Consider the following 22,017-nt stretch of genomic DNA (forward strand, 5'->3'; position numbering starts at 1 on the left):
TAGAGTAAGAAAAATAGGTTTAAGACGCTTGTCAGATAAACATGTGGAATCTGTGTATCTTTCTGTGAGGTGGAGATGTTCCAGGCAATCAGCTGAGATCAAGGTACAAATCCTGCTGAAAGGGTATCACCAAGTGCAAATGAAATGTACCCAGTAATCACACATCTTCTAGGTGCCCTGTCCATTGTAACAGAGAAGTTTTTCCTTATATAAAGGTGTTTGATGTCATTTAAGGGCCTGACATTATTGTATGTACTTAGAACAACGTTTATAATGTATGCGGATGATGTTATCACCAGATTAGTATTTATTTTAACAATTGACAAGGGTTGGGGGTCCCCCAGCAAGTGCCAGTAAATATGAACTAAAAGACTTTTAACACGATAAACTCCATCACTGAGATGCGGCAGGCACAGCCTGAGCCAGTACAACGCGTTTATCATGAACTGACGGCAGTGTCACAATTCTAAGCGGCCGCCCAGACGAGTAACTTGCCAGAGGAAGAGTACAGATGCGGAGGGTTTGATAGTCACAATACAACTCCACTAATCCGCCTACGTGGGATCTCACCCCAGGCTCACAACATGCGGTGCTATGTACAGCCTGATGACGTAAACTAAAGGAGACGGTGTCGGACAGATGAGAAGGACCAAACCAAGTCCTGATGACATCAGCAAAGTAAAGACCAAAGACCTGAGTGAATCCGTCAGCAGTATCAAGTGTTTTGATAAATAAGTGACCAGGAGGGGGTAATAATAACTCCCCCACTGGACACCAACGTAGTCTGACTCCACAATTGTGTGGGTTACCCTGAGGGTGACAGTCAGTGAAGAGCAGAAGACAGGAGAAGAAGAAGACGATGGTGTACAGGACTGGCAATGAACTGATGGGACCCGAGACCCGAGGGTGATAGCATGAGATTGGTGATGGCATTATGTTATTAGCTGAGGCCCTATTGTTTATAATGTCTGAGGTTTATAATTATAATGTGTGTAAATATGCCACGGTGCTGCAAATTACAATCTGAGGAGTTTTATGTGAAGGTGTGAGGTGAAGGTCACTGTGCTGCCCATGACCTGTCATATCTGCAGGGGTAAAGTCCCATTAGGACAGTAAGTGACAGTGCGACAATTATTACTGTTAATAAAAATGTAGACCGGATTAATATATATATATATATATATTACAACCAGCAGCGGTTTGTAGATTATATCAAGACAACCATCCTGTATCCAGAGGAGAATAGGGAAAGTTAGGACCACTCCGACACCTTGGAAGTCCAGGTACAAAGGGGGGTTACTCATCAGGAGTATCTCGTCTCAAGCTGGTGAAGAAATCCAAAACCCCTACCCGCCTGGTTCGAGTGGTCAGTGGTAGGTTGCTAGGCAAGACTCAGGGATAGAGTAATAATATTTTTAGGGGGGACTGTCAGGGATCATTACTATGTATATTGTCTGAAAAATATTATCCTCACATATATGTATATACATTTCAGTTCTTTGTGTAATATACTGATATATATAACAAGTTCTTTGTTCATGTCGGACACACCTATGGAAGACACCGCCCCCTGGAATGCAAAGAGGAGTGTGCAGAAGAATGTATAGCAAAAGTTACAGCAGAAGAGCCAATGGAATTCAAGCAAGTCACACATCTATAGGGAGGGGCATGTGTCTTCTCTGTGTGTGTTTCTTTGTTCTGAATAAAGTTCAGTCCCTCCTGGCTGACATTGAAGCTGTACCTCAGACATTTGTGTGGTGTACTTCTCTCCAGGCATGCCTTCAGCTTTCAATTTACAGAGGTGGTTATTCGGTGTGAAATGCGGACCTGACAATACAAGGTGTGAAAGGAGAAGGGGTGGCAGTGGGCATGCACTTACTGCTGCTGCTGCTGCTGCTGCTGCCAGTGTTTGCACGGCAGGAGGGCATTTGGGCGTTGCCAGGAAGGCGTTTTTATGTCGATTCCTCCTCTTTCAGCACTGCATTGTGGTGCAAGCAAAAGAAGCAAATCCTGTCTTGCTTCCTCTCCGGCCTTTATTCACCTCCCGCTTAGTAGCTGTGAGTGTGTGTAAGCCTGCAGGGCCCCATGGAATTGCCTAGGAGTAGGCTGAATCGCTGCAAGGGGTGAACAGCAGTATTGGGCAGGCTCGGTCAACGCGCGGCCCGTTCGGGTTATCGCTTCTCGGCCTTTTGGCACGATCCCGTGTCAAGAGGAGGTCAGCATGTCATGCCCTTGGCCTTTTGGCATCGCCACTTCGGTGGCTTAAGCCAACTGCTGCTATAAGGGGGTAGGCTGGGTGATCAACTGTCGAGCGATCATGGGAGCTAGGCTTCGATACGCTGGGATCGGGGAAACCCGGATCAAGAATGGATTTGGCATTGACGTACCCTTGAACAAGAAGGACCTTTTTTCATTGAAACACCTGGTGAATGAAGTCATTTTCAAGACCCTCAACGTGAGTAGGAACGACATCCTTTGTCTTCAAGATCCCAGAGGTAATCGCTTCACTTTGGTTCTTAAAAGTTTGAATGCTTGTTACAACTTGTATGCCGCGATTAATGCTAACTTGCAAAACCCTGGGTTGGATGGACTTATCTTCACCGTTTTATATAACAACGATGTTCCACTGGTTGTTTTGATGTACAATCCTTATGTGATGGTGGATGATATTACTTCCTTCTTAAAGAAGTACTGCTCTTACGTCAGCTATTCTCACCAGGTGTTAAATGCTGAGTCCCTCTGGACAGGGAAGCATAAATTTTTTGTGAGATTTGAGGAGGATCCTTCAGGGCCTCTGGGTGTGAAATACCCTCCTAGGAATTTTGCCATCGGCCGGGACAAAGGCTACTTATTTTTCCCCCAGCCTCCTGTGTTTTGCAGGAAATGTAAAAGGTATGGCCATGTTCACGAAGATTGTACGCAAGAAGGTGTTACATGTAACAAATGTAATCAGGACGGTCACCTGGCCAAGGATTGCAAAAACCCAATTGTGTGTAACATGTGCAGCATTGTGGGTCATGCCTTTAAAGACTGTCCAGAGCGTGCTAAAAACAGAAGGGTTAGGACTCTGGCAGAAGTAGTTGCAGGTGAACCTGGCAGTATGAGGTCTAATGTGATTCAGGGCCCAGCTGCCCAGGGAACTGAGGAGTCGGTGCCTGCCCTGGTGTCTGATGGGACTCTCCTTGAGTTAAATCGGTCTGGAAATACGCTGGCTGATGAAATGGAGGTAGCACCTGTTGAGAAAGACCTGCCTCACCCCTCTGATGACCTGATTGGGTTGAGAGGTGATGGGGAAGTGGATGGTTCTATATCCAAATCGCCTGTCTTTTCCTGGGAAGGAATTCTGGTGGAACAACAAGGTGAAGGTGGTCAAGGGGACTTTTCAACTGCACTTGTGAGGCCTTCTGAGGAGGAGGAAGGAGGTTCATCTTCTAAGAGACTTCGCACCATGTTGTCTCCTCTGAGTGAAGATGGAGTGAGCCCGGATAGGGGAGTCTACCCCATTTCTCACTTTCCTGAGGACTTTCCTTTTTTAGGAGAAGACGTGGACAAAGCTATCTTTGTGTCCGGTTGTCAGCCACCAGGAGGTGTAGGCTGATTAAACAGTGGGGTATTGGTGGATATCTACGGAAAAAGATCAAAATATGGACCCCAAAATTACACTTAATGTCTTATCCTTGAATGTCAGGCAAATTACATCAAAGCCTAGACGTGCTGTTGTGCTGGACTATGTTAGGAATCTTGGGGCAGAGATCATATGCCTGCAAGAGTGTGGTATATCTGAGTCACTGGGGGAGGGGGATTGGCCATATGGGCAATATGTCTGGTCAGGATCTACTTCCAATAAGAATGATGGGGTGGGGATCCTATTAGGAAATATGGGTATGGATCTGGAGAGTTATACAGTGGTGGAAACAGGTAGATGTGTAATTGCAGTGGTATGTTGCAGGGGAGTTAGGGTTAGGGTGGTGAATACTTATTGTCCTATAGATAGAGCAAAAAGGCTGGCGTTGTTGGAAAAGCTAAGTTTGTTCTTACCTGGAAGGATTCCTACCTTTTTTTTGGGAGACTTTAATTGTTCTTTTGATGGGGATGGTCTGGATGTAACTGGGAAAAAGCTTAACCAACTTATATCTGATTTTTCTTTTATAGATGCAGCCGAATTGTCATTGGGTAAACCACCACCGCCAACATATAAATCAGATAGAGGGGGTATTGAGTCAAGAATTGATCGTATTTGCATATCTAAGGGTTTAGTGTGTAATAAGATGGTTCAGAATGAGGTACCTTTTTCAGACCATGTATGTTTACGGGTATGGGTGGAGGTAAGTAGTAAACTTTGTTTTGGGAAAGGGGTGTGGAAGTTGAATACTAGATTATTGGAGGATGTTGAAGTGATGGATGAGTTCAAACGAAAGTATGATGTGTGGAAGGGAGAAAAAGATAGTTTTGTGGATGTGCTTAAATGGTGGGATTGGATGAAAGGGCAGATTAAAAAATTTTTTGTGAGATGGGGATATAAGCAGGCTGCTAGGAAACGTAACCAGTATAAGGAATTGAATATTAGGATAGAATGGTTGCGGAAGATGGGTGAGAAGGGAATTGATTTGAGTGATTTGCTAGAGGAGGCAAAGAACGAGATAAAGCAAGTTTTGGAAAGAAAGGGAAAGGAGATTATTTTTAGGTCTAAAGTGGAGTACTTAGATAAAAATGAAAAATGCACAAGGTTTTTTTTCAAGAAAATGTGTGGTAAGAAAGATGATATGGATGAAATTGTTAATGCGAAGGGGGAGCGTATAGTGGGTATGGATGTGTTAAAAGTGGTGGAATCGTTTTATTCAGAACTATATGGCAAAAAGTGGATTGATATCGGGCTGATGGATGAAGTTTTGAATGGTTTGGAAAATGTTCTTAGAGAGGAGGATTGTGTGGGGTTGAATGAGGATGTAACGTCTGAAGAAGTAAAGAAAGTGATAATGAGTGCGGGGAAAAATAAAACACCTGGTAAAGATGGTATTCCTGTGGAATTTTATGTGAAGGCCTGGGAGATAATAGGGTTGGATTTGGTGGAAGTATGTAAGTTTATATGGGATAAGGGGGTTTTGTGTGAGTCTATGAAAGAGGGTGTGATTGTTTTGATTTATAAGAAAGGGGATAAGAAGTGTTTGGGTAATTGGAGACCGATTTCACTGTTGAATGTGGATTATAAATGTTTTAGTAAAATTTTGGCTAATCGTATGCGTGAGGTGGTGGGAAAGGTTGTGGGTGAAGACCAAGTCTGTGCTGTGCCAGGTAGGAGTATGTCTGATAATTTGGTTTTGCTGAGAGATTTGATTGGTGACTGTATGAGTAGGAAACAGAAGTGTATGATGCTTGCGTTAGATTTCGAAAAGGCGTTTGATAGAGTGTCGCATGTGTTTATGTTTGCTGTACTTGTTAGGATGGGCTTCCCAGTGAGGTTTTTGGAAGGTGTGAAGTGTTTGTATAGGGATGTGTCAAGTGAAGTGTTGGTGAATGGTAATTTAAGTTCAAAAGTATGTGTGAGATCTGGGGTAAGACAGGGGTGTCCTATGTCCCCAGTTTTGTTTATTTGTGTGATCGAAAGTTTGATGTGTTTGGTAAGAAAAGATAAAGTGGTGAAAGGTTTTTTGATCCCAGGGAGTGGAGGTAAATACGTTAAAATTCTGGGTTATATGGATGATGTTGTGGTTATGAGTGATTGTATGGCTGGGTTGAATAGAGCAAAATTATGGTTGGATTTTTTTTGTGGGGCATCAGCTTTTAAGGTGAATTGGGATAAGTGTGTCTTTAAGTGCTTTGGGGATAGGAGGGTAAGTATGGAGGGAGTGAGGAATGAAGTGGGTGCAGTAAAAGTGTTGGGGATACAGTTTAATGAGGACTTGAGAGGGAATGAGAGTTGGGATGAATGTGGCAAGAGGATTGAGAAGAAATTGAATTTTTGGAGACTTAGAGACCTGACTTTATCAGGGAAGGTGTTGATAATTAAGACAGTGATTTTGCCTATTTTGGTTTTTGTGGCTAGTATTTTTCCCTCCGCTAGTAGGAAAATCAAAAAGTCAGAGAAAATGGTGTTTACCTTTCTGTGGGGAAGTCAAATGGAAAAGTTGAAGCGTGAGTATGTTTATAAGTCTTGTGAGAATGGAGGTTTGGGTTTTCCGAATGTGGAGGTCTTTCTTGGGTTAAATTATATTAAAATAGTGGTGGGGCTCTTGGGGAAAGGAAATAAGAGTGCGTATATGGTAAGGTATATGGCCGGTTGGATGCTTTATGGGTTAAATTGGTTTAAGAGAGATGCTACTGTGCCTGTTGCTTATGTATGTCCGGTATGGTATGTTGTGATTGAAAGGTTCATTAGGAAATATGATTTGATTGCAGTGCCTATGGGTGGGTTTCTGGATAAGAAGGCTGTGCTAAAAAGATTGTGTGTGAATGAGGTTGTGTGTAACATTGTGGGTTTGCGAGGAGAGGATGTTGTGGATACTTGGAAGAAGTTAGGCGTGAGAGGTATGTCCAATAGACAAAAGGACATAGTGTGGATGGCGTTGCATGATATATTGCCTGTTAGAGATGTGCAGAGGAGGAGAATGCTAGTTAGATTTGAGGTGTGTCCAAGGGGTGGGTGTAATTCACGGGAGACTGTTAGGCATCTTTTTTGGGACTGCAATTATTCGTATGAGGTATGGAGGAGGATGGGTGGCGTCTGTAAGGAGTTAGCTGGGGTGAAGTTTGTGGATTGGAAGGTTGCGATGTTTGCTATAGGGGCTTGTAACAGAGTAAGTGATAGGATCTTATGGTTGATTATGGCGTGTATAATGGAAAGCTTATGGGATGTACGTAACTTAGGTGTTTTCAAACATAAGTGGGTACCCATTGGTGAGTGTGTGAGGATGGTTTTGTCAAGACTATACGTAGTCTATCGTTGGGATAGTCAGTGCGGTGGTGGTATAGACGCAGAGGGGATATGGAAATTTAAGAAGTGGAGAAGGTTGGTGAAATATAGCTAATTGATAAGATTTATTCCTGTTTTATTTTTGTTCTTCACGATCCTTTCTGTGTCTTGATTATTATTGTTTGGAATAAAATAGCCATGATGATGTACGACTAAGGCAACTTATGCCTTAAAATGCAAAATGGTTTGTGTACTGTTGCTTTAAGTTAAACTGAATGGTTTTAAAAAAAAAAAAAAAAAAAAAAAAAAAAAAAAATCTGTTCTTATCAGTTTAATATCTGATACGTCCCCTATCTGGGGACCATATATTAAATGGATTTTTAGAACAGGGAGATGGAAATAGAGCTTGCTCTGTCCACTCCACGCATTGACCTGGTATTGCAGTATTTCCAGGACCGGTGCACCCTTTCCTTATGTGTTTACTAAAATCAGATTCCAAAAGTGCTTTTTGTGTTTGCCATTGTTTTTGTCTTTCGGATGGGATCTCCCCTTTTAATCCCATTATTTCAACACCTGTTGTACAATGCATTTGTACAGTCATGTGTGATAATGAGCTAATTTATTAAATGCAATTAATTAATACATTGCCACCTCTTGTTTTGTGTCGTCTGTGTTTCTGTGTTTCCGGCATTTCACATTGGAACAGCTCATTCACCTTCCTTGTCTTCTCTCCGCCCTCCCTCCTAGGTAGGTTAAAGAGCTGCACCTGAGCCAGCCACTGATTGATGCAGCACCATAGTCAAATAGTGGAGTGGAGTAGGGGAACAGCAAACAGCCATTAAAGCAGCCAGCCCGCCCGCCCGTCACAATGGACCTACCTGTGTACACTAGATGGATGTGATGGAATGTACTGTGGTCCCTACATTTCAAGAAGAAGTAAGAATTGCAGTTGCAACAAACCCTTGCTTGCCTACAAAGAGAGCAGCAATTTGGATTTGTTACTATGTGACCTGGAAGAATAACAAACTGTGCAAGGATGGAGGTTGTAGGAGCAAGGAGAACAAGTTGTCTGTAAAGTTGGTGGATGCCTATTTTCCATTTTGCAGTCCCTTGTCTCCCTCTTGTGGCCTCCTGGAGGCAACTAGCTGTGCAAAAAAAAAGACAGCCTGGGGGCCGGCTGTTGCAGTGTTGCCCTCTCAGGCAACACTGAGTGACTGACTGAGCCGCACCGTCTTATATAAAGTTCAGACGGAACTTTGCACGTGTCATAGTGGAGACCTCAGGAGCCAGAGCCAGCTTTCTGACATCATAATGGGGCCTCAGAGATAAAAGCCTGGGCCCAGGCAGTGTTGGTCAGTGCTGCTCAGCAGGCAGCACTGGACTGGATTAAAGCTGATACAAGGTGTGAAAGGAGAAGGGGTGGCAGTGGGCATGCACTTACTGCTGCTGCTGCTGCTGCTGCTGCTGCTGCTGCCAGTGTTTGCACGGCAGGAGGGCATTTGGGCGTTGCCAGGAAGGCGTTTTTATGTCGATTCCTCCTCTTTCAGCACTGCATTGTGGTGCAAGCAAAAGAAGCAAATCCTGTCTTGCTTCCTCTCCGGCCTTTATTCACCTCCCGCTTAGTAGCTGTGAGTGTGTGTGAGCCTGCAGGGCCCCATGGAATTGCCTAGGAGTAGGCTGAATCGCTGCAAGGGGTGAACAGCAGTATTGGGCAGGCTCGGTCAACGCGCGGCCCGTTCGGGTTATCGCTTCTCGGCCTTTTGGCTAAGATCAAGTGTAGTATCTGTTCTTATCAGTTTAATATCTGATACGTCCCCTATCTGGGGACCATATATTAAATGGATTTTTAGAACAGGGAGATGGAAATAGAGCTTGCTCTGTCCACTCCACGCATTGACCTGGTATTGCAGTATTTCCAGGACCGGTGCACCCTTTCCTTATGTGTTTACTAAAATCAGATTCCAAAAGTGCTTTTTGTGTTTGCCATTGTTTTTGTCTTTCGGATGGGATCTCCCCTTTTAATCCCATTATTTCAACACCTGTTGGACAATGCATTTGTACAGTCATGTGTGATAATGAGCTAATTTATTAAATGCAATTAATTAATACATTGCCACCTCTTGTTTTGTGTCGTCTGTGTTTCTGGCATTTCACATTGGAACAGCTCATTCACCTTCCTTGTCTTCTCTCCGCCCTCCCTCCTAGGTAGGTTAAAGAGCTGCACCTGAGCCAGCCACTGATTGATGCAGCACCATAGTCAAATAGTGGAGTGGAGTAGGGGAACAGCAAACAGCCATTAAAGCAGCCAGCCCGCCCGCCCGCCCGTCACAATGGACCTACCTGTGTACACTAGATGGATGTGATGGAATGTACTGTGGTCCCTACATTTCAAGAAGAAGTAAGAATTGCAGTTGCAACAAACCCTTGCTTGCCTACAAAGAGAGCAGCAATTTGGATTTGTTACTATGTTACCTGGAAGAATAACAAACTGTGCAAGGATGGAGGTTGTAGGAGCAAGGAGAACAAGTTGTCTGTAAAGTTGGTGGATGCCTATGTAAAGGATCTGCCAGGCACTACGTCTGTGGAGACTCCCAGGGTTAATCAGTCGACACCTGAGGCCAGACCTCTTAGACTGACACCGGCTCCCACCAATCAGGGTGGCAGGCTCAGGAGTGGGAGAGCCTATCGCGGCCTGGTCAGTCAGAGTTAGCTCCGCCCCCAGTCCATTTATACCTGCAGTTTTCTCTTCCTCATTGCTTGTTATTCTTTTGGATTCCTGGCCCCACTGCTGCTTGCTCCAGCCTGCTTCTGCCGTGCTTCTGCCTTGCTGCAGTTCTCCTTGACTTGACTTGCTTTGCTTTGCTTTGCCCCTGGCTTGCTTCTGTCTCCGTGCCCGCTCGGGTTACTCACTACGTCCTGGTCCTGACTGTTCATTCGCCGCTCCGTTTCCTCGTGGCGTTCCGTGACTACTGCCCCTTCCCTTGCGTGTTCCCTGTTTGTTTTCCTGTGCACTTAGACAGCGTAGGGACCGCCGCCCAGTTGTACCTCGTCGCCTAGGGCGGGTCGTTGCAAGTAGGCAGGGACAGGGCGGTGGGTAGATTAGGGCTCACTTTCCCTTCACCTCCTTCCTGCCATCACAGCCTATTTTCCATTTTGCAGTCCCTTGTCTCCCTCTTGTGGCCTCCTGGAGGCAACTAGCTGTGCAAAAAAAAGACAACCTGGGGGCCGGCTGTTGCAGTGTTGCCCTTTCAGGCAACACTGAGTGACTGACTGAGCCGCACCGTCTTATATAAAGTTCAGACGGAACTTTGCACGTGTCATAGTGGAGACCTCAGGAGCCAGAGCCAGCTTTCTGACATCATAATGGGGCCTCAGAGATAAAAGCCTGGGCCCAGGCAGTGTTGGTCAGTGCTGCTCAGCAGGCAGCACTGGACTGGATTAAAGCTGATACAAGGTGTGAAAGGAGAAGGGGTGGCAGTGGGCATGCACTTACTGCTGCTGCTGCTGCTGCTGCCAGTGTTTGCACGTCAGGAGGGCATTTGGGCGTTGCCAGGAAGGTGTTTTTATGTCGATTCCTCCTCTTTCAGCACTGCATTGTGGTGCAAGCAAAAGAAGCAAATCCTGTCTTGCTTCCTCTCCGGCCTTTATTCACCTCCCGCTTAGTAGCTGTGAGTGTGTGTGAGCCTGCAGGGCCCCATGGAATTGCCTAGGAGTAGGCTGAATCGCTGCAAGGGGTGAACAGCAGTATTGGGCAGGCTCGGTCAACGCGCGGCCCGTTTGGGTTATCGCTTCTCGGCCTTTTGGCTAAGATAAAGTGTAGTATCTGTTCTTATCAGTTTAATATCTGATACGTCCCCTATCTGGGGACCATATATTAAATGGATTTTTAGAACAGGGAGATGGAAATAGAGCTTGCTCTGTCCACTCCACGCATTGACCTGGTATTGCAGTATTTCCAGGACCGGCGCACCCTTTCCTTATGTGTTTACTAAAATCAGATTCCAAAAGTGCTTTTTGTGTTTGCCATTGTTTTTGTCTTTCGGATGGGATCTCCCCTTTTAATCCCATTATTTCAACACCTCTTGGACAATGCATTTGTACAGTCATGTGTGATAATGAGCTAATTTATTAAATGCAATTAATTAATACATTGCCACCTCTTGTTTTGTGTCGTCTGTGTTTCTGTGTTTCCGGCATTTCACATTGGAACAGCTCATTCACCTTCCTTGTCTTCTCTCCGCCCTCCCTCCTAGGTAGGTTAAAGAGCTGCACCTGAGCCAGCCACTAATTGATGCAGCACCATAGTCAAATAGTGGAGTGGAGTAGGGGAACAGCAAACAGCCATTAAAGCAGCCAGCCCGCCCGCCCGCCCGTCACAATGGACCTACCTGTGTACACTAGATGGATGTGATGGAATGTACTGTGGTCCCTACATTTCAAGAAGAAGTAAGAATTGCAGTTGCAACAAACCCTTGCTTGCCTACAAAGAGAGCAGCAATTTGGATTTGTTACTATGTTACCTGGAAGAATAACAAACTGTGCAAGGATGGAGGTTGTAGGAGCAAGGAGAACAAGTTGTCTGTAAAGTTGGTGGATGCCTATTTTCCATTTTGCAGTCCCTTGTCTCCCTCTTGTGGCCTCCTGGAGGCAACTAGATGTGCAAAAAAAAGACAACCTGGGGGCCGGCTGTTGCAGTGTTGCCCTCTCAGGCAACACTGAGTGACTGACTGAGCCGCACCGTCTTATATAAAGTTCAGACGGAACTTTGCACGTGTCATAGTGGAGACCTCAGGAGCCAGAGCCAGCTTTCTGACATCATAATGGGGCCTCAGAGATAAAAGCCTGGGCTCAGGCAGTGTTGCTCAGTGCTGCTCAGCAGGCAGCACTGGACTGGATTAAAGCTGATACAAGGTGTGAAAGGAGAAGGGGTGGCAGTGGCCATGCACTTACTGCTGCTGCTTCTGCTGCTGCTGCTGCCAGTGTTTGCACGGCAGGAGGGCATTTGGGCGTTGCCAGGAAGGCGTTTTTATGTCGATTCCTCCTCTTTCAGCACTGCATTGTGGTGCAAGCAAAAGAAGCAAATCCTGTCTTGCTTCCTCTCCGGCCTTTATTCAGCTCCCGCTTAGTAGCTGTGAGTGTGTGTGAGCCTGCAGGGCCCCATGGAATTGCCTAGGAGTAGGCTGAATCGCTGCAAGGGGTGAACAGCAGTATTGGGCAGGCTCGGTCAACGCGCGGCCCGTTCGGGTTATCGCTTCTCGGCCTTTTGGCTAAGATCAAGTGTAGTATCTGTTCTCTTATCAGTTTAATATCTGATACGTCCCTATCTGGGGACCATATATTAAATGGATTTTTAGAACAGGGAGATGGAAATAGAGCTTGCTCTGTCCACTCCACGCATTGACCTGGTATTGCAGTATTTCCAGGACCGGTGCACCCTTTCCTTATGTGTTTACTAAAATCAGATTCCAAAAGTGCTTTTTGTGTTTGCCATTGTTTTTGTCTTTCGGATGGGATCTCCCCTTTTAATCCCATTATTTCAACACCTGTTGGACAATGCATTTGTACAGTCATGTGTGATAATGAGCTAATTTATTAAATGCAATTAATTAATACATTGCCACCTCTTGTTTTGTGTCGTCTGTGTTTCTGTGTTTCCGGCATTTCACATTGGAACAGCTCATTCACCTTCCTTGTCTTCTCTCCGCCCTCCCTCCTAGGTAGGTTAAAGAGCTGCACCTGAGCCAGCCACTGATTGATGCAGCACCATAGTCAAATAGTGGAGTGGAGTAGGGGAACAGCAAACAGCCATTAAAACAGCCAGCCCGCCCGCCCACCCGTCACAATGGACCTACCTGTGTACACTAGATGGATGTGATGGAATGTACTGTGGTCCCTACATTTCAAGAAGAAGTAAGAATTGCAGTTGCAACAAACCCTTGCTTGCCTACAAAGAGAGCAGCAATTTGGATTTGTTACTATGTTACCTGGAAGAATAACAAACTGTGCAAGGATGGAGGTTGTAGGAGCAAGGAGAACAAGTTGTCTGTAAAGTTGGTGGATGCCTATTTTCCATTTTTCAGTCCCTTGTCTCCCTCTTGTGGCCTCCTGGAGGCAACTAGCTGTGCAAAAAAAAGACAGCCTGGGGGCCGGCTGTTGCAGTGTTGCCCTCTCAGGCAACACTGAGTGACTGACTGAGCCGCACCGTCTTATATAAAGTTCAGACGGAACTTTGCACGTGTCATAGTGGAGACCTCAGGAGCCAGAGCCAGCTTTCTGACATCATAATGGGGCCTCAGAGATAAAAGCCTGGGCCCAGGCAGTGTTGGTCAGTGCTGCTCAGCAGGCAGCACTGGACTGGATTAAAGCTGATACAATGTGTGAAAGGAGAAGGGGTGGCAGTGGGCATGCACTTACTGCTGCTGCTGCTGCTGCTGCTGCTGCCAGTGTTTGCACGGCAGGAGGGCATTTGGGCGTTGCCAGGAAGGCGTTTTTATGTCGATTCCTCCTCTTTCAGCACTGCATTGTGGTGCAAGCAAAAGAAGCAAATCCTGTCTTGCTTCCTCTCCGGCCTTTATTCACCTCCCGCTTAGTAGCTGTGAGTGTGTGTGAGCCTGAAGGGCCCCATGGAATTGCCTAGGAGTAGGCTGAATCGCTGCAAGGGGTGAACAGCAGTATTGGGCAGGCTCGGTCAACGCGCGGCCCGTTCGGGTTATCGCTTCTCGGCCTTTTGGCTAAGATCAAGTGTAGTATTTGTTCTTATCAGTTTAATATCTGATACGTCCCCTATCTGGGGACCATATATTAAATGGATTTTTAGAACAGGGAGATGGAAATAGAGCTTGCTCTGTCCACTCCACGCATTGACCTGGTATTGCAGTATTTCCAGGACCGGTGCACCCTTTCCTTATGTGTTTACTAAAATCAGATTCCAAAAGTGCTTTTTGTGTTTGCCATTGTTTTTGTCTTTCGGATGGGATCTCCCCTTTTAATCCCATTATTTCAACACCTGTTGGACAATGCATTTGTACAGTCATGTGTGATAATGAGCTAATTTATTAAATGCAATTAATTAATACATTGCCACCTCTTGTTTTGTGTCGTCTGTGTTTCTGTGTTTCCGGCATTTCACATTGGAACAGCTCATTCACCTTCCTTGTCTTCTCTCCGCCCTCCCTCCTAGGTAGGTTAAAGAGCTGCACCTGAGCCAGCCACTGATTGATGCAGCACCATAGTCAAATAGTGGAGTGGAGTAGGGGAACAGCAAACAGCCATTAAAGCAGCCAGCCCGCCCGCCCGCCCGTCACAATGGACCTACCTGTGTACACTAGATGGATGTGATGGAATGTACTGTGGTCCCTACATTTCAAGAAGAAGTAAGAATTGCAGTTGCAACAAACCCTTGCTTGCCTACAAAGAGAGCAGCAATTTGGATTTGTTACTATGTTACCTGGAAGAATAACAAACTGTGCAAGGATGGAGGTTGTAGGAGCAAGGAGAACAAGTTGTCTGTAAAGTTGGTGAATGCCTATTTTCCATTTTGCAGTCCCTTGTCTCCCTCTTGTGGCCTCCTGGAGGCAACTAGCTGTGCAAAAAAAAGACAGCCTGGGGGCCGGCTGTTGCAGTGTTGCCCTCTCAGGCAACACTGAGTGACTGACTGAGCCGCACCGTCTTATATAAAGTTCAGACGGAACTTTGCACGTGTCATAGTGGAGACCTCAGGAGCCAGAGCCAGCTTTCTGACATCATAATGGGGCCTCAGAGATAAAAGCCTGGGCCCAGGCAGTGTTGGTCAGTGCTGCTCAGCAGGCAGCACTGGACTGGATTAAGGCTGATACAAGGTGTGAAAGGAGAAGGGGTGGCAGTGGGCATGCACTTACTGCTGCTGCTGCTGCCAGTGTTTGCACGGCAGGAGGGCATTTGGGCGTTGCCAGGAAGGCGTTTTTATGTCGATTCCTCCTCTTTCAGCACTGCATTGTGGTGCAAGCAAAAGAAGCAAAACGCGCGGCACGTTCGGGTTATCGCTTCTCGGCCTTTTGGCTAAGATCAAGTGTAGTATCTGTTCTTATCAGTTTAATATCTGATACGTCCCCTATCTGGGGACCATATATTAAATGGATTTTTAGAACAGGGAGATGGAAATAGAGCTTGCTCTGTCCACTCCACGCATTGACCTGGTATTGCAGTATTTCCAGGACCGGTGCACCCTTTCCTTATGTGTTTACTAAAATCAGATTCCAAAAGTGCTTTTTGTGTTTGCCATTGTTTTTGTCTTTCGGATGGGATCTCCCCTTTTAATCCCATTATTTCAACACCTGTTGGACAATGCATTTGTACAGTCATGTGTGATAATGAGCTAATTTATTAAATGCAATTAATTAATTTGTTGCAACTGCAATTCTTACTTCTTCTTGAAATGTAGGGACCACAGTACATTCCAACACATCCATCTAGTGTACACAGGTAGGTCCATTGTGACGGGCGGGCGGGCGGGCTGGCTGCTTTAATGGCTGTTTGCTGTTCCCCTACTCCACTCCACTATTTGACTATGGTGCTGCATCAATCAGTGGCTGGCTCAGGTGCAGCTCTTTAACCTACCTAGGAGGGAGGGCGGAGAGAAGACAAGGAAGGTGAATGAGCTGTTCCAATGTGAAATGCCGGAAACACAGAAACACAGACGACACAAAACAAGAGGTGGCAATGTATTAATTAAGCAAGCTCTATTTCCATCTCCCTGTTCTAAAAATCCATTTAATATATGGTCCCCAGATAGGGGACGTATCAGATATTAAACTGATAAGAACAGATACTACACTTGATCTTAGCCAAAAGGCCGAGAAGCGATAACCCGAACGTGCCGCGCGTTTTGCTTCTTTTGCTTGCACCACAATGCAGTGCTGAAAGAGGAGGAATCGACATAAAAACGCCTTCCTGGCAACGCCCAAATGCCCTCCTGCCGTTCAAACACTGGCAGCAGCAGCAGCAGTAAGTGCATGCCCACTGCCACCCCTTCTCCTTTCACACCTTGTATCAGCTTTAATCCAGTCCAGTGCTGCCTGCTGAGCAGCACTGACCAACACTGCCTGGGCCCAGGCTTTTATCTCTGAGGCCCCATTATGATGTCAGAAAGCTGGCTCTGGCTCCTGAGGTCTCCACTATGACACGTGCAAAGTTCCGTCTGAACTTTATATAAGACGGTGCGGCTCAGTCAGTCACTCAGTGTTGCCTGAGAGGGCAACACTGCAACAGCCGGCCCCCAGGCTGTCTTTTTTTTGCACAGCTAGTTGCCTCCAGGAGGCCACAAGAGGGAGACAAGGGACTGCAAAATGGAAAATAGGCATCCACCAACTTTACAGGCAACTTGTTCTCCTTGCTCCTACAACCTCCATCCTTGCACAGTTTGTTATTCTTCCAGGTAACATAGTAACAAATCCAAATTGCTGCTCTCTTTGTAGGCAAGCAAGGGTTTGTTGCAACTGCAATTCTTACTTCTTCTTGAAACAGCCCGCCCGTCATAAGGAAAGGGTGCACCGGTCCTGGAAATACTGCAATACCAGGTCAATGCGTGGAGTGGACAGAGCAAGCTCTATTTCCATCTCCCTGTTCTAAAAATCCATTTAATATATGGTCCCCAGATAGGGGACGTATCAGATATTAAACTGATAAGAACAGATTTTTTTTTTTTTTTTTTTTTTTTTTTTTTTTTAAAACCTTCAGGTTTGGATTAATTTTGTTTAAAAGCACTCGTTCATATCCTGTCGATACTTACTATCAGTATCCTAGATATTCTGAACGGTTCCATCCAATCATCATCAGGCTTTTTCATTTAGGTTTTTTAAATTTTCATATAACAAAAAGCAAATACAGAAATCATATCAAAAAAATTCCACCCCTCCACTACACTCTCACCATATACCTCCACTTCAAGACCTTCCAAATCCCTTCTGCATCCACCTCCCCCAACCTTTCCTTATCTACCAAATACACTGTATACATCCTATCCAATACCATTCTCAAACATCCTTCCACAGTTACATCTTTTTTTCTAAACACATACAGGTTCCTAACATCCCACAAAACCTCTTTTATAATTGCTAGCATGACAAATAATACCCTTTGATTTTTCTCACTTATACTCGCAAGCCCAAACAAAACTATTTCCATACATAACCTATTGATCCCAACCAACTCCTTAAGTAACGGACCCATACCCCTCCAAACTCCCTGTGCCACCCCACAATTCCAAAACAGATGCACTATACTTTCGCTCCCACCACAATTCTCTCTTGGACACAAATCACTCCTCACAACTCCACGATTTTTCTGAAACTCTCTAACTGACAACCCACCATGCAAACTCTGCCATACAATCTCTCTCTGTCTATTTGTAATACCATCTGTCCTCAACCCCTTCCACACCTTACCAACACACTGACCTCTCACCATATTTATATTACATTGGACTTCCATATCTTTTATACACTTAAACACACTCTTCTTATCTTTCAAACATTCTTTCTTCACCGTGGTCAATCCAAACTTCCTCATAAAATTCTCAATAAACTCATACCATTTAGGACTCACAAACGCATACGGCTTCCTTAAATCTCTTTTTATCCATCCTATTTTTCCTAACACCTTCCCACCCAGAAATCTCACCATGCATGCAAATTTCCAATCACCTCCCAGCATCCTCTTCACTGCAAACATCACATTCACCCCTAAATACACTTCAATATTAGGAAAATTCATACCCCCATTCACCCAGTCCTTCAGCACAGTCTCCCTTCTCACTCTCTCCATTGTCGTTCCCCAGAAAAACACAAACACAATTCTATTCAATTTCCTTACAACCATATACCCCGGAGGAAACACCACAGCAAGATACAGAAAAATCGGCAAAATCACACTTTTTATCACCATTATCTTTCCTTCAAACGTCAACTCTCTCAAACTCCAAAATCTCAACTTCCTACTCACTCTTTTCTCCACATCTACCCAACTCTCACTTCCATCCAATTTTTCATCCATTTTAACCCCCAAAATTTGAATCGCACCGTCCACTCTTTTCACACCCAAGTCCTCGTTCATACCTGAACTTCCAAACCTCTTATACTCACTTTTCTTCCAATTTACCCTAAAAGCAGACGCACCACAAAACAAGGACACCAATAGTTTTGCCCTCCTCAAAACTGCAATAGAATCACACAGCACACACACATCGTCCATATACGCCAACACTTTCAGCTCTTTCCCACCACTCCCTGGAATCTGTATTCCTCTCATACACTTATCCTTCCTAATCATCTCTAATAATGGTTCTAAAGCACACACAAAGACTATAGGGGACAAAGGGCATCCCTGCCTAACACCCGAACACACCTTCACTTCTTCACTCACCCATCCGTTTATCAAAATCTTACTGCCAACACCCCTATACAACATCCTCACCATATTCACAAAGTCTCCAGGAAACCCCAACTTCACCAACACTTTAAACAGAAAATCATGCGACAACCTATCAAACGCTTTTTCAAAATCAATAGACAACACACTAACCTCTTGCTTTCTCTCCCTTGCATCCCACAACACATCTCTCAACAAACAAAGATTTTCCCCAATCCTTCTCCCAGGAATTCCACACACCTGATCCTCCCCAATCACCTGACTGATCACATCTCTCATTCTATTGGCAATCATTTTAGCAAAAATCTTATAATCCACATTCAACAAAGTTATAGGTCTCCAATTCCTTACATCCTTCTCATCCCCTTTCTTATAAATCAGCACAACCACTCCACTCTTCATACTCTCCGCCAATCTACACTTTTCCCGCATAAAAACATATATCTCAATCATATCTAGCTTAATCACATCCCACATTCTCTTATAAAACTCCACTGGCAACCCATCCTCTCCCGGAGTTCTATTCACTGACATGCTTTCAATAGCTGTTTTAACCTCTTCCTCCCCAACTCCTCTCATCAGCCTATCATACTCCACTCTCTCCACCTGCTTCTCAATCACAGCCACCACATCAGACTCCAAATCTCTATCACACTCCTTTACTGCATACAATTCTCTGTAAAACTCTTCAACCACTCTTAACACCACTTTCCCTTTTACCACATTCCCATCCTTATCATACACACATACTAAATCCTCTTTCTTCCCAATCACTTTTTTAAAAAAATATCTCGAACATTTCTCATTCTTTTCTACCTTATCCAATCTTGCTTGATACATAATTTCCTTACCCTTCTTCACCATCCATTCTTTCATATTCTTCTTAACTTCCTCAATCTTCTCATCCACCTCCCAACCATTCTTCTTCAAATTCCTCAAAAACCCCAATCTTTTATACAAGCACTCATACTTTCTCCTTCTACCAGCTGCTCTTCTATAACCCACTTTCTTAAAATATACTTTTGTCTTTTGCTTCACCCAATCCCACCACTCCAACACATCTACAAACTCTTTCTTCCTTCCACACCAACTCCCATACAAATTAGCATATTTCCCATACACCTCCTCATCTTCTAACAAATTAACATTTAATTTCCATAAACCCCTCCCACTTATACATTCCACATCCAAAACCAGTTCACACATCACACACTCATGATCTGAATATATTACCCTCATTTGCATATAATTTTTTCCCATCACACCTTTCGACACAAAACACATATCTAGTCTTGAACTATAAATACCCCTGTCTGAAAAATATGTATCTTGGGGGTCTACCCCACATAATTTTATCACATCCTTCAACTGAAAATCAAACAATATATTTTTAACCACATTACCAGACACATCCACATTTTTTCCATCAATCTCACAATTAAAGTCCCCTATCCACACAACCGGATCCTTCCCAGGCAAAAACATTTTAACTTTTTCCAACAATTCCACTCTTTCATTCTTATTAGCTGGAGCATATATATTAATTATACGAACATTCACTCTATTAAATCTCACCACCACCATCACACACCTTCCCTCCTCAATAACAGTATAACTGCAAATTTCTATTTTTTTGTTTTTGAATAGAATCCCTATACCATCATTTCTATTTTTATTAGACATTGACCATATTGCAGGCCCGTGCACCCACTCCTCCTGCCCCACCACAAAATCTAATCCACACTCTTGTACACAGATTACATCCACATTTTGGTTTGCTAGAAAATCTAGTATTAGAGCCCTTCTAGCTCTACTTCTAAACATGCGGACATTAGAAGACAAAAATTTCAAAGACATAATAAAAAAAACAACCCTAAGGAAGAAATTTAAGCAGTGTCATTATTTAAGGATTTTTCCCGGGCGTATTTTGGAAGTACCTTCTCCGCCAGCGCTTGTATCCATGTGGGCCTCAAATAGAGATTCGAACGGGTTCTCCAATGAAATCTCCGCTTCCTCCTCCTTTTCAAACCGTGGCTTTTTTGCCGTTTTCCTGGGGGGGCGAAAACATTCTGCACCTGAGACAGACACTTCCCCCGCAGGAGGTTCATCTTCCTCGGAGAGAGACCAGTCAATCCTTAACGACTCCTCGATCACAGTGCTCATGGGAGATTCCACAGCTGGGCTCATCAGCACCTCCCCCATCTCCACCTGCTGCTGCACTTGAACACTTTCATTTTCATGCCTTTTTTCCGCCTCCTCAGACATCCTCAAAATTCTTGCTCCTTCCTCCCTCTTCCTATCAAGATCTATTTGGTTTCTTTGCCTTCTAGCTTCCTCTTGCTTCTTCCTTTCTTCCCTCCTCTTTACAACCTCAGGACAGTCTCTATACATATGGCCAGTTTGTCCACACAGGTCACAGGCTCTAGGCTGTGGACACGCCCCGGCCTCATGTCCAGGATTTTTGCAATTCCTGCATAATTTAACCCCTGGGCAATCCTCCCTTAAATGGCCAAATTTGAAGCAGTTCCTACAGAAAGATGGCTGCCCTTGGTAGTAGAGGTAGCCTCTGTTCCCAGCCACAGAAAAGTTGGCAGGTGGGTGTCTCACTCCCCCAATGCAACTCTCGTCCGGCCTTAATTTTACCCAAAATTTATAGGTACCATTGAAAATATTGAGGATACTTCTTTGTTTTACCCCCCCTTTCACACTCAAACAGTACTGTCCAAGAAAATTCTTTAGGACATTGACATCAGTGAAAGGATTGAACACATGGATAAAAACAGTTTTTTCCTCTAACTCAAATAGTGGAACAAAAGTCACATTTTTCAGTACCTGGTTTGCAGCGTTGGTCTTCAGGCACTCGTAAAAAAGCAGGCAGGTCCCATCATTATAAAAGGAAACGTCATAAATACCTTGCTTTTTAGATTCCTGGATACAAAACACATCGTTTTCCAAGGTAATACCAGCCATTTTTTCCACGATTTCATGACCAATATACGAGATGCAGTTCTTCACACTGTCTGCGGTATCCACCTTCAGCCGGACGGTCTTCTGTATACCTGTTGAAAATTCCATACTTGCCATTTTGCCTATCGGTCCAGGACCATAGGAGGATCACCACTCAAGAGGTCTCCTGCTACTGCAGGAACACTCGCACCCCCAACCCAGACCAGAGCAATAAACTCTGATCTGAGCCAAAAGGCCGAGAAGCGATAACCCGAACGGGCCGCGCGTTGACCGAGCCTGCCCAATACTGCTGTTCACCCCTTGCAGCGATTCAGCCTACTCCTAGGCAATTCCATGGGGCCCTGCAGGCTCACACACACACTCACAGCTACTAAGCGGGAGGTGAATAAAGGCCGGAGAGGAAGCAAGACAGGATTTGCTTCTTTTGCTTGCACCACAATGCAGTGCTGAAAGAGGAGGAATCGACATAAAAACGCCTTCCTGGCAACGCCCAAATGCCCTCCTGCCGTGCAAACACTGGCAGCAGCAGCAGCAGCAGCAGCAGCAGTATGTGCATGCCCACTGCCACCCCTTCTCCTTTCACACCTTGTATCAGCTTTAATCCAGTCCAGTGCTGCCTGCTGAGCAGCACTGACCAACACTGCCTGGGCCCAGGCTTTTATCTCTGAGGCCCCATTATGATGTCAGAAAGCTGGCTCTGGCTCCTGAGGTCTCCACTATGACACGTGCAAAGTTCC

At 44.9% G+C, this 22,017-nt stretch overlaps 8 non-coding genes across 8 annotated transcripts; 6 read left to right on the forward strand and 2 right to left on the reverse strand.

The window, feature by feature from the left end:
- The first annotated feature begins 7,185 nt into the window (after nucleotides 1-7,185).
- LOC142682087 (U2 spliceosomal RNA) lies at nucleotides 7,186-7,379 on the forward strand. Its single transcript, XR_012853889.1, has one exon. It is a non-coding gene; the product is annotated as a U2 spliceosomal RNA (small nuclear RNA).
- Nucleotides 7,380-8,654: 1,275 nt separating this feature from the next.
- Nucleotides 8,655-8,845, forward strand: LOC142681993 (U2 spliceosomal RNA). Its single transcript, XR_012853809.1, has one exon. It is a non-coding gene; the product is annotated as a U2 spliceosomal RNA (small nuclear RNA).
- A 1,849-nt stretch (nucleotides 8,846-10,694) lies between these two features.
- LOC142682043 (U2 spliceosomal RNA) lies at nucleotides 10,695-10,885 on the forward strand. The gene has a single exon (XR_012853855.1). It is a non-coding gene; the product is annotated as a U2 spliceosomal RNA (small nuclear RNA).
- Nucleotides 10,886-12,157: 1,272 nt separating this feature from the next.
- On the forward strand, nucleotides 12,158-12,349 carry LOC142682049 (U2 spliceosomal RNA). Its single transcript, XR_012853860.1, has one exon. It is a non-coding gene; the product is annotated as a U2 spliceosomal RNA (small nuclear RNA).
- Nucleotides 12,350-13,621: 1,272 nt separating this feature from the next.
- LOC142682023 (U2 spliceosomal RNA) lies at nucleotides 13,622-13,812 on the forward strand. The gene has a single exon (XR_012853837.1). It is a non-coding gene; the product is annotated as a U2 spliceosomal RNA (small nuclear RNA).
- A 1,115-nt stretch (nucleotides 13,813-14,927) lies between these two features.
- LOC142681994 (U2 spliceosomal RNA) lies at nucleotides 14,928-15,118 on the forward strand. The gene has a single exon (XR_012853810.1). It is a non-coding gene; the product is annotated as a U2 spliceosomal RNA (small nuclear RNA).
- A 436-nt stretch (nucleotides 15,119-15,554) lies between these two features.
- LOC142682052 (U2 spliceosomal RNA) lies at nucleotides 15,555-15,752 on the reverse strand. The gene has a single exon (XR_012853862.1). It is a non-coding gene; the product is annotated as a U2 spliceosomal RNA (small nuclear RNA).
- A 675-nt stretch (nucleotides 15,753-16,427) lies between these two features.
- Nucleotides 16,428-16,622, reverse strand: LOC142682111 (U2 spliceosomal RNA). Its single transcript, XR_012853902.1, has one exon. It is a non-coding gene; the product is annotated as a U2 spliceosomal RNA (small nuclear RNA).
- Between the last annotated feature and the right edge of the window lie 5,395 nt (nucleotides 16,623-22,017).

This window comes from Rhinoderma darwinii (assembly GCF_050947455.1).
Source record: "Rhinoderma darwinii isolate aRhiDar2 chromosome 2 unlocalized genomic scaffold, aRhiDar2.hap1 SUPER_2_unloc_7, whole genome shotgun sequence".
In the NCBI taxonomy this organism is placed as follows: Eukaryota; Metazoa; Chordata; class Amphibia; order Anura; family Rhinodermatidae; genus Rhinoderma; species Rhinoderma darwinii.